We start from the raw sequence: 11,354 nt of genomic DNA on the forward strand, positions 1-11,354 counted from the left end.
ACTTTGGCGGCATCCAGTCATAAATCGATGCGATTTTATAGACACTTGCTCTTACATGTATAGCTCATAGAACTTAGAATAGCGAATCTATGTACCACACACCACGCATAGACCAGCCGTTCAAGTTCGGTGTGGTCATTTGGTCAAGCAATAATTCAATTTCTTACATTAAGCTGACTTGGAGATTTGTTTTCTCGATTTAAATATGTGGGGATATTAAATAGGAATCAATATAAATTTGCAAGAGTGAAAATACGTTGGGAACTAATTTTTAAATGTTTCTCTTTTATTTTCAGGTAAGCTTTTGTTGTTGCAGTGGTTAGCAGTAAATTTAAGCCTTGCGCTTCGTTGCTGAAATAACGGTAATCAATGTAATTTTTAATTGAACTTTTCAGCAGTGAGGTACGAGCATTTTATTTTTGAGTACAATTTGCTTGTAACAACATTAATGCGAATGTATTAATCACTCCAGCTTCCGTATTCCACGAATGATAGATACAAGTATTTTTCAGAGATGCCTCTAAAGCACTGATGTGCACTGCCTTGCCCGCGGGCAAAGCTATTTTAAGCTTTCTATACATTTTGTTTAGGCGCGAGCAGAGTAAAAGCTCTCTCTGCCCAACGCTGCTCTAAAGCGGCAATAAGAAGAAAGAAACATAGTTCAGTTTTATAGGTCTTCTAAAGTCTGTATATACAAAAGTGCTACTCGAAACAGTGGCCGCGGAAAAACTCTTTGAATCAGCGATGGACAGAGAGAGCTTTTACTCTGCACGCGCCTATAAAAAATGTATAGGAAGCTTGAAAGAGCTTTGCCCGCGGGCAAGGCGGTGCCCATCAACGCTTTAAATCTTTCTGTAGATCGGTGATGGACACCGTATTGCTCGCGGGAAAAGCTCCTTTAAGTTTTTTATACATTTTGTATAGGCACGTGCATAGTAAAATCTTTCTCTGCCCATCGCTGCTGTAGATTGTATATGAGCGTGCTTAGAGTAAAAGCTTTCTCTGATCGTCACTGGTATGGAAGAACATGGAGCAAAAGCGCTTTCCATACAAACCTGCTCTAAAGCAGTGTCGATATGAGAGAGCTTTTGCTTTGTGCGTGTCGACATGAAATTTAGTGGAAACTTAATGAAGGTTATTCGTTGAAAACGCTGTGATGGGTACCACGGGACTTGTGTGCACAACTTTTTTAAGCTTTTACGGACGAAAGCTATCTCTGCTCTGCAGCAGCGACGACTGCAGAGTGCTTTTGTACTAGAAACGTCAACAGAAAATCTACAAAACGCTTTTAAAAGCTGGTTCGGGATGCACATAGATTTTTCTCTGTGTGCGCCTCTGTAAATGACTCTGTCATTACCAACACATAACTTGAGAAGATTTTTAAAGATTTTTCTTTGTTTGATATGGGCGTGCTTATTATAAAGGGTATAAATTTACCAACTTTGTTCCAAAGCTGTAACGATCAAAACATAGCCCCTGACAAAGCTCTCTATAGAAGAAAGACGACCTGAGAGAGCTTTTGAGGGCCACCATATAAAGTCTACAGAAAGCTGTAAAACTCTTCTTCCACAGCATAGGTTTTGATCGGGACTATCCTATAGCACCTGTGCATTTTATTTCAGCCAAGATCACAGCTGCCTACAGAATTTCTGTATCTCTAATTTCTTCAAGTGCATCGCTTGTTTATTCAGTGTTCAGCGATTTTTTTACATTTTAACCTAGTTTTTCTTGAAATCTAGAGCTTTATACTTACGTATTCTAATCAGCACAAAAAAGTCCAGCTAAAACAGCTTTAACGTTTACCGCACTAAATTTTTTTTTTTTAATTTTTGTTGGCCTGTATTATCTGCATAGTAATAGATTTTGGGTATACATTTTTCTGACCACGCCTACAGTTGTGCTGGGAAATCTTTTTTTTTTTGTCACTGGCTAAACCAAGCGAGTCTTTAGGCTTCCTAGTATGAGTTCGTATCCTCTGCTCATGTGGTTTAAGTCTCATCGAAACCACTGAGAATGAGCTTATTCGGTATTTATTCATTCGTGGTTTTGACTCATTTTAATTTCGTTATTTACAGAGTTCTTTCTGTTTTGGTAAACACTGATTAAAAAAATGACCATGACGCCACCATATCAATCTTATTCACTGTATATTTGTTCTAAAAAAAATCACCAAATTCTGCTTCAACAGCTAGCATCTCCACAGCTCATAAATAATAAAACCGAAAATATATATGTATAAGTATGTTTCGTACTATACATTTCAAATCAAGCGATCTAGTGTAGATCAGTTAAGGATCATCTAGCAAGCAATGAATTGATCTGCTGGCATCAGCGGCGAATCAACCAAATGTGTACAAGAAAATCACTTCACACGTCTGTATCTCAGTGCACATCAAAATGAGTTGAAACACTTGTGCTGATGAACAGACAAGATCGATGATGCAGCTACACATGATTTCGGCTGTCTGTATATAATTAAAAGATCAAAGCGTTCCTATTCACTTACATGCATACATACATACATATGTACATACATATTTATTTGGGAGCATAGTTTTGCATCGTATGAGGCAAAAGAGTTGGCCTAGAATGCATCTACAAATAAGTATTGAGATGTGTATTTCATTTGGACGTTCCCTTTAGGAAATGCAAGCAATCCGCAGAATGAAAGAAACATAACTCTTCGTTGGACAATCAAGTTATTTTTAGCGTACGATGTCATTGGGTGGAAGTATATTTCCCCTTTCTGATTGCAGAGAGCATAGTGGAACATTCCAGAAGGCTACTCATAAAATGAATGCGATTCTTTTGGAATGAAAAAGGCAATATTTCAGAGAACTTATTTCATTTAAAATTTGTTCGATGCAACGGTAAATTGTTATATATCTCTTCTTTCGGAGTTTCCGCAAGTATCGATAAAGAATGCTTCCACTATATTTCCAAGTACAAGTGAAAGCTTTGTTCCCGCCTTTTGTTAAAAGCGAGAAGGAAACTTTTAAAACTTCTTCGGAGTTTCCGCGAGAAATTATGCCGCATGTTTTCATTTTACTTCTAAGTGGAAGCATTCCCAATTTTCCAAGAAGGTTTTTAATTGCCTCCGCCGCGGTTTGAGTAATGCATACTTGTATGCAACGGTACTCGTATCGTTAAATTATTTCTAAGTTGAGTGATTGATGTGCATTATACTTTTTCTAAAACTTTTTTGCCTGGGTATGTATGTACATATGTATGTATGCATTGCAACGCCCCCAATTTCCTACAACTGACAGTGTGTGTGAGGATCTAGCGGTACAATTTGCTTGAGATCAGTTGTCAGCAGTGATCAATTGTTTGTTTGTTGAATAGAGTTGTAAAAATATGATGTTGTTGACTTGTTGAGTATGAAGAATTTGTGGAATGGCTTTGAACACTCACTTGATGCTAGTTGGAAATCGTTGCAAGATCTTTTTAAATTCAAAACGTTTTCGTTGCCGGTATAAACAATACCTCTGGCTGAGACATTTTAGGGTACGTTCACACAGAAAGCGAAGCCGAGCCGAGCGAAGCCGTTCCGAGCTGAGTGAAGCTTTCAAATTGCTGTAGCTAAATATTTGAAAGTGTTCATACAGCAAGCTTTTTCACAAGTGTTTTCGAGCTGAAAGCAAAGCAGTTTTGATTTTGAGTTTTCTATTTAATTTTTCAGCTTCATTCAAACAAAAACTAATTTGACAACTAATCCTTTGAATAAAATTGAGCAAATATTTTTGCCGCTTTTAATTGACGGTAGTTTTTGTAGTATCTTTGCAACCGAGTCAATCAGAAAGGCTCCGCTGGTACCTGTAGGGGTTAATGTGAGTTGGAAATAAACACATTCATATTTATTTCTTACAAATTGTGTTTTGCGATAGATATCCTCTGTTTTTTTTTTTTAGATTCGAGAGTGATCAGAGCCGCTTAAAAACGTCCCAAGCAACTCAGCTTGTATTCTTAACCTCTTTAGTTTAGGTTGCTTTAAATTAAGGCATTCATTCCTGCTTAAAAAGTAGGCCATGCCGAGTGCTGACACAAGGTATTATGTAGTCTTATTGTAAGAACTAGGACTGGCACAAAAACCTGGACCAAATCTCAACTGAACTTACACAGGAAATTTAAAAATTTACTTGAAAACTTGCCAATATTTTTATGCGGCGAAGACGATTGTAGCATCAGCCTGTTAGCCATTTTGGTGGGGTTATATAATACTTCTCTCGTCATTCAGAAGTCACACTAATACTATGCAATCTCCAGTATGGTTTTAAGAGGATCTAACTTGTCTTAATCCTCCGTATTCTGTTTGGGAGAAGTTGAGCTATTTCTTCTGTCACACACGATAGAATCTTCGACAACAAGAAAAATATGTACATAGTCCTATACGAGTAGCTCACAAGTTATATAATGAAATTTTATGCCCACATGTTCATAACTAAATACCATTTAGCAGAGTCCCTTGCATTCATGTGTGCAACCATGCAGAGTAAAATGTTGCGCAGATGACAACCATTGCGGCTTCTGTTTTAGTGCGAAGTACAGTCACTTTCTTTGTAGCAGACTGCAGGCACCTTCAGTGTTCGATAGAAACATATGTATGTACGAGTACTTAACTGCGCTTCGCGACTCCTAAGTGGCATGAAACCAGCCTTGCTTGCAACAACAGCAGCTACTTCAAATTTGTGTGTCTATGTGCAGATATAAGCATATGTACATCCCTATATGCAAATATTTCGTTGTCTATTTATTGACGTAAGTATGTACGTTTTTATGTACATTAGGGTGGTCCTTACAAAAACAAATGAAAGATTTTTTGTCAGTCTCACCCCCTTAATCGGTAATATCACTGTCACAGATATTACATATAAATTTTGGAAACGGCTAAGGCGTCAAGGCCAGATGCCTCTATGGACTCACAAAATTTAAAATAATTTTTTCTCATTTAATACCCAAAATCTATACTTCTAACGTCCATATGTGATATCTTCGATTATAGAGCACCGACGTAGGGGTTGAGGCTTAGGAAATCGGATGTAAAAATTTGCTTCCTACATTTAGGGACCACCCTATTCTGCATACATAATATACATATGTATGTTGTATATGCTATTTACAAAAATTCAAGTTGTATTTATTGTTTGGCGCACACAAAATGACCCTCCAAATGCTGCGCGCGACATTTGTGCCACTTGAAACCACGAAGCAATGAACGTCGGAATGATATTGTGTCTGCGACAGTGCAGCGATGACAACAGCTTTAAAGTAGTTAAATGTGTTGGAGTTGCAGAAGACACACTACTCAAATAAGTACTAAGTAATGTTCCCCGCAGGGAAAAGCAATGATTATGCAATTATAGCATAAAATATTAAGTCAGCTTTTTAAAAACAGTACAGCGAAAATCTACTAATGAAGTAGTTGAAACTAGAGTATTTAATCCCTCTGAACGGAGTTGAGGGGAGACTTAGTGCTCCACCAGCTCCTTGTCACCGGCTTTGAACAACTCAGCCAGTATTGCATAAGTTCCAAGGTTGCTGTTGTTTATGAGCCGCTAAGAGGCGGAATCTTCGTATCAAAACATTGGTGCGTTTCTTGTTTCATTAAATCGATCCTTTCATAGATCAAGTGCACTCCGGACGTCCATCAGCAGATTTTCAGCGTTGTACGAATATACAGAAAGGTTCCAGCTCTGGTAACAGAGGATGAAGAAGGTTTGCTCTGCGTTGGAAAGACGAGGTAGAGAAGGACTTGGCTTCACTTGACATTTCCAATTGGCGTCAGATGGCACAGAAGAGAAACGACTGGCGTGCTGTTTTGGACTCGACCAAAATCGCTTAGGCGTTGCCGCGCCTATAAAGAAGAAGAAGTATTGTTGAAAAATATTTAAATGTACATTATTAGTAAACAAGTTTCAGTTTTACCTGCAGGGCTTGGTTATTCGCAGTGCCCCATCTTCAAAAATACGAGTAAACCCACTTACATACACATAATGTAGCTTAAATTTTTGGCTCCACTTTGACTCTGCGACTTTGCCGCTTGACCGCAGTTATTCTTTTAACAGCCGCCAAATCTTGCTTGCTGCTGTTTTTCTGCTTCATTTTCGAACCATTTCATTTAATGACTGCCTCTTATGTACATACATATGTATATGTATACAAGTCTCCCTGTCATTATACCGACTTACATTCATTGTTTGCCATTCTTACGGATTCCATTATCTAAAACAGCCAGCCGTTATGCAAAATCTTCAAATAGTACATGATTTTGGCATATTTTTATTGTGGCCTTTTACAACAAGACAACAATTTTAAACCTTGAAATTTAAATTAGCATGCCGTTCTTGCTTGCCAAAGTGCACTGAGCTATTTTGTAGCAAGAATATCGTAAAATTTTGCATACTGCATGGCCATAGCCACCATTTTTGACCGAGCGAATTCTACGAAGTCCTCTTGCTATAAATGATTATTCGTTAGAAATTGTGTATTTTGTTTCATTGTTGTTTTGTTTGTTGATGAAAATAATTTGGGGATGAGTAAAATTTGTAGAATTTAGTTTCAGTTGTTGTGCATTCTGTTAGTTGTTGAAAATTTTAATGGCGTATTTAAATGGTAAGTCACAAAGATTTATTGCTCCATTGTTTGCGATTGTGTTTGCATGAAGTCAACAGAAAAGTGATTATTTCGGGATAAATGCCAGCAATAATGAAAATAATTTGATACATACCCATATGTAATTGTATGCAAATATCTGCACTTACATACATACATATTGTATCTGTTTTTTAAAGAATTTTAAAATTAAATAAAATTCATCGACATACATATTTCTTAATTGGTACGCTGGTGTAATGAGAATTGGCTGTCAGCTAACTCACTAAAAAGGAACAAGTTGGACGGCCTTGTTCCCCCGCCCTTAAAGCGGTGATCTATGAGGGAGCCTTCCCTATAATACCTGTGGTCTTAGCGTTACCAGAGTAAGCATAAGTTTTCTAAAAATTTAATTAAAAAAAATATCTGTATTTTTCTTTTTAAATCAATAAAAACTAAAAAAAAAAAGAATAGTTTAGGAAAGAAAAAATAAATAACAAAATTTTCTTAATTTTAAGTGAAATTAAAAAAAATATATATATTTTTAAAACAAACAAAACTAAAACTTAAAACAAATTTATATTGAAAAATAATTATATTTTTTTAATTAATAAAATATTTTTCTCAAAATTAAACGAAAGCTGAATTAAAACAAAAAAAAAAAAAAAATTAAGAAATAAGAAATAAAATAAGTTTCTAAAAATCAAATGAAACTAAAAAATATTTTTTCTTATTAAAAAAATATAATTTATATAATATAATATAATATAAATTGGACAGAAAATTTAAATAAAAAAAGTTAAATCAAAACAAGAAGAAGTTAAATAAAAAATAGTCAGACATAAAATAAATTAATTAAAAAAAATATATATTTTTCTTTTTAAAACAATAAAAAATAAAAACTTATATTAGTTAAAAAATTAATTAATCAATGAAAAGTAAAATAAATAAAATTCTAAACATTAAGTAAAATTTAAAAACGAAAAAATTTCATTTTTAAAACAAAGCCTTATGAAAAAAAATAAAATTAAGTTCCCAAAAGTTAAATGAAATAAAAAAATACGTTTCTCTTTAAAGCAATAAAATTTAAAAATTAAACGAAAACTTAATTAAAACGAGAAAAAAAACTAATTAAATGAAACTAAAAAAATCCTATTTTCCTTAAATGAAATTAAAAAATTCAAATAAAAGCAAAAAAAAAGGGGAATTAAAAAATATATATTTTCTTTTTAAAACAATAAAATCTTAAAATTAAAAGAAAGCTAAATTAAAAAAGAAAAAAATTAAATAAATAAATAATATCGCTGCCCGAGTACATATTCGAACCTTGTATCCCTCGTATGGCTTTGCTCACTCGGCCATTGCGGCCGTGGCAGCAGCGCGAGCAAAATTATATACAAATGGTTCCCGTCAAAAAGGTCTTTTCACCATCCATCAAAGTTAACAAGGGAGCTTTTTTTGTTAGACTTTCGTGCTAGAATAAACAAATCTTTCTTATAATTGTTTTACAAAAAACTTCCATCTATCTTAGCCAGAATTGACCTGTAAGACTGCTTTCAATGTCTTTACCTCCTGGCTTTACAAGGAAGCTGGGAGGAACAGGACTTTTAAAAAGATACAGTTCTGATTATTTTTCTTTTACTTTTTTAAGGTTCATTAATTTTTTGTTAAAGTTCAGCTCCTTATCTAACAAGAACTATATAAGTCCAAATATGTATGTATATACCCCTTTTACAAACTCATTAATATATATACATATTTTACTCTGAACACCTCCCATATAACTATAAACTATGTCTGAATTCCAAGTTTCAAGTTCGTGTGAGTTATGGTTCCGAAGTTATAGCTGATTAAAAATTTCACGCCTATGGGATGTGCCACGCCCCCTTGCCGGATCCCTATTTTTTCACCCTATTATAGGCCCAGGTGTCATGGCAATATTCTGTCAAGATTTTGTTCGATTCTGTCCGTACGTTTAGACTGCAACCTGGCACATACATACATACATACTTTCGCAAATATATAGTAGATTTTTTAGATAAAGAGCATTATTCTACGGGCTGTATCACGCGGATTCTGAGGTTGATACTGTGTGCTAAGTAGGCGCCCACCACTTTGTGTTCTGTTTGGAAGGTTTGCTCTCGGGGCAAATTGGCATACACACACACACATTTATAAAATTTGCAAAGCCAGCTCGTAAAACGAAGAACCGCTGCTGTGTTCGACTCCTCCATATACGGATCAAAGCCGCTCTAGTCCCTTCGGTGATGATTTCGAAAAGTTTTTTGTAACGGTTTATCTAGGCTCACGGTACATAAGTACGGAGCGACTGTGATAACATCAATCTGCAGCACTGAATCAGTGTTTAGGCTTTTATATCTTGCTAAGCATTTTAGATCTCCCCTCACCCGCAAAGGTGATGTATATTTAAATGAAAAACTGAGGAATTAAAACTATGAAAGCCATTTCATAGATTGGATGGCTTTAACTTACTTCACTTTAGATAAACGCCGTAAAATACTACATTAATCACATGCATATATACACAACGACTGGAAGATAAACACCTCTTAAGAACACAAATCATAATAGCTTTCTATAAGTACTCAACGTTTTGCAGCGGCATATGGCTAATGTTTAAATCGCATGTTGCATGTAAATCATCATCAGTGGCAAAAGGCAATGGAAATCCATACATAAACAACAGAGGATGCCGACAACAACAGTGAACAACAATAACAACAAAAGCAACTAAAACAACTACAAAAGCGTTAAATGACGTTAAACAATAAAAGTGTATGATATATGACTGCAATTCAATCGAGAGCGAAATGAGGCAAGCCAGCAAGTAAGCAAGCAAAAGTGTTGCACGCGTGCGCCAGAGGCATCAGTGCATTCGCTTGTTGGCAAATTGCGCGAGAAATAGCAGCCAGGCGCTGCATGTTTCTTATCTTTAAACTCCTTTTATTCGACGAGTCGCCTCGCCGTCAATGGCAACACTAACGATTTACAGCTGTCAGATTGTGGTGCAAAAACAATAGCAAAAATATTGCCATAATGATTGCTAAGACAACAATTCATTAAAGCAGTGGAAATGTGGCAAGCATGATGTTGCAACAATGGCACAAACACATGCCTGCTTGTAATGGCGCACCAATGAATGAAAGTGAAGTGGAAATGATGGCGGGAAATGATGATGAATTGCATATTGGCGGTGTGGAAATGTGCGTGTCGTTGCAACAATGGTGGGGGAGAAAATTGTAGGGAATCTCAAAAACTACAAAATTTTGCCTTTGTTTATTTTTTAATATTTACTTATTTATTAATGTTTGCGCTTTCCCTTCACCATAATTTTCATTTGTGTAACGTTGCAAAATCAAAACTTATTCAACAATTGGCATACGTGCGTGGGTAAATGCCAGTCAATCAACTAACCTTTGTTGCACTCACGACAACACTCAGTGAGCGGCATGCAATAAGCGATTTCGCGCCACAGTCGTACATTGCCAATGCAGTCACCACCGCGCGCCGTGGCCATCAGCAGCGTCGTCGTGTCATTGACTTACCTGTTTTCGCTTTTATTTTAATTGCAACATGCAACAATATGACGCGCCAATATGAAATATATTATTACCAGCAGGTAAGCAACATTAACTCACCTACTCACTAGCAACAAAGTGCAAGCAGCTGCAACCACAAGCATACACTGTGATGTGCGAACTGTAATTTTTTTTTGCCCTAAGGCCTCTTTCGAAGGATTGGCTTTGCGCCAAGTTTATGTTCGTGTGAATGTTTTGTTGCAACGCAATTCGCTAGTTGAATGCTTGCAAGCACGTTGCCGTGTGCATTCGCTTCAATAATTGCGCATCACTGATTTATTTAAATTACAATCGCAGATAAATCACAAAGTAAATGTCTGGGATTCATGCGATTTTTCGTTGAAGGGGGAATTTCGTTTGCTCGTTTGGGTGCTTTGAAAGCTGCATTTTTGTAGTTTGAATAATTTTACGTACATAGTTTATATTTTGCTTGAATAATTCAAGATTTTTTTTTCATTTTTTAATGACAATAATGGCGAAATCTTTTTCCGGATAACAGTGATTTCTAAATGATTAAGTACGATTCACGAAGAACATCTAAGTATATTTCATCCGCGCACATGTGAAACTTGCCGGTTCTTCGATGAAACGACATTCGTGCGCTCCACTTTTTTTCCTTTAAATCCTCAAAAAAATCTGCGCTTTAGATGCATTAAAGTTTCAGGCTCTTCTTCGCCTTTCCAGTTTATTCCAAAATCGTTGTGAGCGGCATTCAATCGTTGTTAGGGCTCTTAATTATCTCTGTCCGTCTTACATCTCATCTGCCGGCTTAGTGCCGGTTAGCTTGCTTTGCCCAGGTGGAAAGCGAACTGCTCACCCATTCCAATCAGGGATTAGCGTCAGTCAGCTAGAGGTTTGGAGTTCCTCTAAGTATGTGTTAGATTTGAAAACCTGTGTACTTAACTAAACCTACGCCCATGCAAAGTTTAAATTTCCAATTTATTTTCTAAGGAATCTCACCTACTTATGTGCCACCATTTTTTATAACGCAGTGTAATGTTAAACTTCGCAAGTCTGCATTATTCTCGATCACATTTCCTAAGTAAAAACTTTACGTTTTATTCTCCACGCGAGTAAATGTTTTTAGATATTGTAAAATAGACTAAACCAGATTCGTATTTTAGGATGTTGTTTTATTTAGTAAAATTTTGGTTTTCGTCTACA

At 35.9% G+C, this 11,354-nt stretch overlaps 1 protein-coding gene across 1 annotated transcript in view; it reads left to right on the forward strand.

Moving 5' to 3' along the window:
• LOC118740199 (frizzled) overlaps nt 1-11,354 on the forward strand; it is a 194,118-nt gene that overhangs the window by 59,956 nt on the left and 122,808 nt on the right. The gene's annotated exons all lie outside the window — the stretch shown is intronic.

The sequence above is a fragment of the Rhagoletis pomonella genome, unplaced genomic scaffold (genome assembly GCF_013731165.1).
Source record: "Rhagoletis pomonella isolate Grant_MI unplaced genomic scaffold, Rhpom_1.0 Rhpom_scaffold_00005, whole genome shotgun sequence".
Taxonomy (NCBI): Eukaryota; Metazoa; Arthropoda; class Insecta; order Diptera; family Tephritidae; genus Rhagoletis; species Rhagoletis pomonella.